Source organism: Gossypium arboreum, chromosome 1 (genome assembly GCF_025698485.1).
Source record: "Gossypium arboreum isolate Shixiya-1 chromosome 1, ASM2569848v2, whole genome shotgun sequence".
In the NCBI taxonomy this organism is placed as follows: Eukaryota; Viridiplantae; Streptophyta; class Magnoliopsida; order Malvales; family Malvaceae; genus Gossypium; species Gossypium arboreum.
In genome coordinates this window covers 92972726-92979643 of record NC_069070.1, presented here as the reverse complement: position 1 = coordinate 92979643, position 6918 = coordinate 92972726, and positions in this window count along the sequence as shown.

Below are 6918 nucleotides of genomic sequence, written 5' to 3'. Positions count from 1 at the left end.
ACCCAACCTGATCATCGGGTCAGAGCTATGGGACGTCACATTCATTGTCAGAGCAATTACAATCAACTACGATTCAATTTAACCAAGTATAGATGCTATTAATTATAATATGTATTCACCATATGTTATACATTCATTTCCAGGTCCTTTACAAGCTTACGAAAGCTCTTAAGATGACTCGAGGTTGAGTAAGGACCAAATTATAAAGTTTTCAGAATATCGGGTTGACGTCGCGACTTTAAGAGTTTCTCATTGCAATGCAACTCACTAACTTGATCTCGTCATGACGTTAAGGGGCCCAATGTCGCAACGTGACCATCTACTTTCAAATGGTACAAATTTTGCAACACCTAAACAATTAAACTTATGATCCAGTTCGACCATTTCAACAAGGATTCATCTCAAATATGTTTACTTCTAAACATTAACATCTTTTATACATATGCATTACATCAAATTCATCATTTCAACTTAAACACATATGCTAAGTTCCACGAGTCTAACTATTTAACCATATGATAGAAATGCACTTATATGCCATACGTCATACATCATCTCATTCAATTCATATAAATACCAATCTCAATTATATAACCAACCATTTGGCCATACTAAACTTTACCATTTCTAGCTTTAATTATCAACAAGATCTCATATTATGAAAATTGACTCAAAACCTACGTACATGCCATTTATCGAAACAAAATGATGTTAGAAAAAACGAGTTTGAAAAACGCAGCGAAAAATAAATTTAGAGAAAAACCATGGTTTTAAACTTTTTCCAAAACAAGATATTGGTTGTGATATCTAAAGTAATAAACACTTACTCAAAATTGTACATTTTCGATTTGTCTAGGATGAGTGCTTCAATCGATTAGTCTTCATTGTTATCTTCAAGCTCACGTTTGTCGAGTGTAGGATCACTTCGAATCAAAATTTTTTTCAAAAATTACCAGTGGGTTAATCTTGAAATTTCTCTAAACTTTTGGGTTAAGTTGTAAATTACAAAAATATCTCTATAAATTTTCTAGAATAATCTCTTCAGAGAAATTTCTCTTTACAACTTTCTCTTGAATTCAAATGTCTATACATAATGACCCAATGCTCTCTTTATATAGGGAGAGTTTAGAGAGTTCAACTATGATTAAATTTAATCAATTTAATGTTAAATTTATTAAATTTAATAATAAATATTATTAAATAATAGAATGTTTATCTTGTAGATAAACATTAAATTAAATTTAATATTAAGATAATCACTTTAATATTAAATTAATAAAATACTATTAAGATAAGTATTAAATTTAATTTAATATTAAACTATTAAAATAATATTATTTTTTGAATAATTAATCTGAAATCAAATTCTCTGGTAGAGTCCCAGTACGAGTGTAACCCTTCCACTGCTTAACCATCGATGACCAGTCACCGGGACGCTGCTGTCGCAGCCACCGGCACTATCGTGTCCAGTAATATAGGTGCGACACCCTTACGGCATTCCGAGCCAGTTCGGTTGCTGTCGATTCGGTCCGAGTCGATGACGACCTGACAAATCCAGTTTAGCCACCAGTTAGACCGTTGGCCCGGTTTCACATACCGGGCCCAGTTCGACCAATTATTGGGTTTTGGTATCGATTTTGGGCTTTCGGGCCCAATTTACGATTTTAGGTCCAACTTTCAAGTTCAATTACCCATTAGGCCAATTGTCTGACTTGAAAATTACCTTAAAGATAACAAAACATTACCTTAAAGATAGGTCGTTTCCTCCATTCATCGCAACTGTTAACCATATCTCAAGCTAATTACAATAGGCACTTAACAATGACTAAAAGCACATCAAGGCTCAAACTTAAACCAAAAATACCAACATATATATACAACCACAAAACTTACTTAAACCAACTTATAAACAACATTATCATGAGCAAAATAACTTAAAGGCTCCTAGTACATGCCATTTATAACCTGTCATCAAAATGACCAAAATTTCTACTGATATGAGGGATGGATAGTGTGTATGTACTCTGACTTGATTCTCAATCGATCGGGCTTTCTGATGATCTACAAGAAAGGAAAAACACTACATAAGCAAATAATGCTTCGTAAGCTTGTATAGATCTTAAACGTAAACTTACTAAATAGGTTCAATTTATATAGTTCATGCATAATTCCATAAGCATGATCATATATTTAACCAATTCCTTTTCACATCACCAATCTCACAAGTTAGTGAACTAGTACATAAAACATACAATTCGTCCATATCAAGAAACATATTGGCAGTATATCCACTTATATAACATTCAACACATTTCCAATGTATCATTCATACATCTCAAATCATTTGTACAAGTACTCTTAATTTCATCCATTTAACATATAACTTATAAGAAATCATGTTCACTTAATTTAAACCTTTAATACCCGTTGAACCAAATGAAACAACATTGGATACACGGGAACCATGCTCACACAAAGTGTGCCTGTATCTATAATCATGATTGGAATTGTAATGCTCACATGAGCTGTGAAATGGGCCTACTCACATGAGCTGTGGGTTGGGATGTTAAGCTACACGATGATGCTCACACGAGTTGTGGAGAATCCGCAATAAATGTAGGACCTCAGCCATCGGTAGAACATCCAAGACTAGCACCCGGAATCGTATAACCCTTAAATGTCATTTGTATCCTAGGTATTCACGAGGTTCAAATGGGACTCATTATATATTCTTATCCTTGAACTTCACTTCCGTTATCACATTTCATACTCATGTTCATGAAATTCACATTTTCAACCAATTCATCAATTAATCACTATGACAATTTAATCCATTTTAGCATATAATACACAATAAACATTTAAGTTACCTAGCATAATTATTCATTAACAATTAATAAATTCCACAAGCAATAAGTTAACGATGATACGAACTTAGCTGCACCAAAAAAATGATTTTTAACACGAACTGACGACTACTTTGCTACTTTGGTTTTTTTGAAATTTGTGTTCGTTTGAGTTGTTTCTTGATCTAGATAATAATTTTTGTTCAATTAATCCAATTCTAGTACTTAAATAAACAGATTTATATAATTAAGTCCTTCTATCATAATTTATAAAATTACCCCAATATTTTACTCTTTTTTCAATTTAGTCCCTAAACCTAAAACTTACAAATTAACCACATTTACTCAAAACTCAAGCTAGCCGAATTCCTTAGGGTGTCTCTACAGCCCACATTTGTTACAATTTCACTAAAATTCCTTGAAGTTTTACCATTAAAACAATGTAGTCCTTTAACATTAAAATTATCAAAAACTATTATACAAAATACTTATATTTAGTTATTAAACTCAAGAATCTAACAACTATGTTCACAAACACACCTAAATCATTCGTGGTAAGTCCCTAAAGTTTTAACAAATTTATGAATTGACCCCGAGTTAGCTAAATTAAGCTAAAACGATCACAAAAACATAAAAATCATTAAAAATGAGAATAAAAAAGTACAATGCATGAAAAACAAGCTTGGTCGAATGCTTTTTAGGTTTGCCTATGGCTTTTTTGGTTTCAAGAAAAAATAAAGGAAGAAGATGATAGTTTTACTATTTGTTTATGTTATTATTTTTATTTTACTTAATTACCATTTTGCGTTTAAAATAACATATAATATAATTAAAATATATGTATAAATCGTCTACTAAACAACCAATGGTAAAATTACCAATGAATCCAACCATTCTTGTTTCCTTGTTAAATTAACACTTTTAACTTATAAAAACTAACTTTTGCAGCTTTTACGATTTAGTCTTTTTTACTTAATTAACTAACTAAACGTTAAAAATTCTTAACCAAATTTTAATATGACTCTAAGAAATGCTTATAAATATTAAATAAATAACATTTACTGACTCATTTGTCAGAATTGTGGTCCCGAAACTACTGTTTTCGACACCACTAAGAATGGGTTGTTACATTTTGTCTGTACTTCTTGGATTCTCCGTATAACTTAGCCAGATTAGTCAACATTTTTATGTTTTGATGCAACAAAAATATGTTATTTGTAACAAGTAGTTTTGTTGGTTGGTTAATTGGTCATATTTTATTGATGAAATGGGTTGGGTTGGTATTAGTTTGGATACAACAAAATAATTTAAGTAGGTCTAATGTACTTATTCGATCTAATAAGTATATTGTATCATAATTTAGAAATCCTATGGCTTGAATCTTTAGTATTCTATTATTTATTACCTGTGTTTACTATTTAGGCAGAATACCGTCACTCATTCTAACTAAGAAACTTAAAGGAATCTAGAAATAGGGGACAGAAGAAAATACTTCTTGTTCCCTTTTTTCGGAGGAAAAGGTGGATCCAAGCAAAATCGATGAAATAGAAAAGCTACAAGTCAAAAAAAATATTAGTATACATGTCAACGTGATGGAAAAGAAAAAATATCTTTTATGTATCCACCCAGTTTAACAACTTTTGAGGGAAATGATACAAAAATATATATTTTTTCACACTAGAAAAATTGTTTGCTGATGAATTGTATTCTGATTGGAGTTTTATCAATGAACTAAAAAGAAGAAATTTTAGTAAAGAGTTTATAAAAAGAGTTGAATCTTTAGATAAAGAATCTTTTGGGCATACTTGAAAAAAGGACTCGACTCTCTAATAGTGAAATTAAAAGAGAATACTCAAGAACAAATTTTATTTTGTTTTTATTAAATAAATAAAAATATTAAATTTAAATTAAGGCTCCATTGGAGAATTCAGACCTAAGCGTTAATTAAGAGCAATAGGGACGACGGAACTCGTGAATGTAGAGGATTCTATTAAAAACGAATCTTAATGATTTATCAAGGAGGAGAGTGGAATAAACCAGAGACCACTGCATTTCTTTTTATTCTGATTCTGAGAGGTCATGAGTTAACCCGACGACTGAACTGGAAAAAAGTATATATTCGCCCACGAAAATTTGAGTTTAATTTTATTTGATTGTTCAATTCTTGTCGATCTGAATTTGATATGAATATGATAAAAATACAAAATAAAGATTCGTTATACCATTAAAACAAAACCAAGATAAGACATTATCTAGAAATAGAATTCATGTTTAATTCTTTATATATATCTCCAATATATCCAAACAAGGCAAAGCACCTTAAGGTTTGTTTCTTAACTCGTTAGGTAGTTGTCTCATTTGGTTCTCCAAATTCGTTAAAGTTGTATCGTTCTTAACTATATATGCTTCCAATAAGTTCTCCAAACTACTTGAAGACTCGGCTAGCTGATTTTTTTCATTTGTTGAGAAAAACTTGACTAATGATTTGAACGCTAAGGCATATAGGAATTACCTGGACCAATCCCTTGATTACTCTAGGAGAAATTAGGATGATTTCTCCATGAAGGGTTGTAATGATTGGATTGTGTACCTAGACCATTCCAATTTATTGTTGGTTTCCTACATAGTAGATAGATTCTGGGTTTGATAGACAATCTTCAAATGTATGAGCATCTCCACAGAACACACATGCGATGTTCTCAAATTGACGCGATTATTGACCTGTCACGTTAGTGTTGCAACCATTAACAGTAATATTTTTTAGCATGGAAGTCATAGTAGATACCGGAGCTGGTAAAGACATAATAGCGTCGACTTGATAACTCCTGCCACTTTTCTTCTTGTGGCTGCTCGGTTGGCTGGCCAATGATAGTTGTTGCTTGAAATTCTTTCAAGAATATCATACGTTGAAAGTTTTCAAGAGAGTATTCAATAAAATTATTATAATTTTATTAAGGAAATAACTGAATATAAATAGAAAAAAAACTCACAACATAATTGGGAATGTAATTCCCTTATTATTGTAAACTATTAAAAGATAAAAAAAAATATTCCTAAAAAATCTTAGTTAATTATTCTAGGATTTATCTATCTAAATAACTTTAAAAAATATCCCAAAATATATGGGGCTTGAACACGTATTTCAATTCCTTTCTTTAAGTTCGTGCATATATATATATCAATCATACCCAACTTGCTTACAAGAAAGTCAAAGCTTGTCTTAGAGAGCCCTTTGGTGAGTACGCCGGTAATATGTTGTGTTGAAAGAACAAACGACATGCAAACTTGGCGTTCTTCAATCTTCTCCTCGATAAAGTGTCTATTAATTCAACAAGTTTAGTTCTGTCATGTTGAACTTGGTTAGGAGCAATGCTAATGGGAGCTTTTCTATCACAATACAACTTTATTGGTGAAGTTATTGGTTTCCTCAGCTCTTCCATAATTCCTTTTAACCGCATTATTTCAAAAATTCTTTGAGCTATTGATTTAAAATCAACCTTTGCACTACTTCTTGCTACAATACTTTGTTTTTTACTTCGCCAAGTCACAAGGTTTCCCTAAAAAAACTTATTGTACCTTGATGTAGTTCTTTTATCTGTTTTTGAGCCTGCTCAATATGTGTCTGTATAAGCTTCAATTCCTCTTTATTCAGATTTCTTGAAAACTAAGCCCTTACTAGGTGAACTCTTCAAGTATCTCAGAATTTGAAACACTGATTCTTCATGTTCCTTTATTTGAGAATACATAAATTAACTCACTAAGTTTACTGCAAAACTATGCTTGGCCTAGCATGTGATAAGTATATTAACTTGCCAACTAATCTCTGGTACTGTCCTTTATCAACTGATCTTTTTTCTTTATTTCTAAATTTTACATTTGGATCAATTGGTGTGTCAGCTGGGCGGCAACCACTAATCAAGTGTCCTGTAAAAAATCAATCACATATTTTTCTTAGAGACCATAAGACCCTTCTTTGATCGAGCAACTTCCATTCCAAAGAAGTATTTTAAAGGAACCAAGTAATTGATCTCAGGCTCCAATTTTAGATGCTCCTTGAGATGCCTTATTTCAT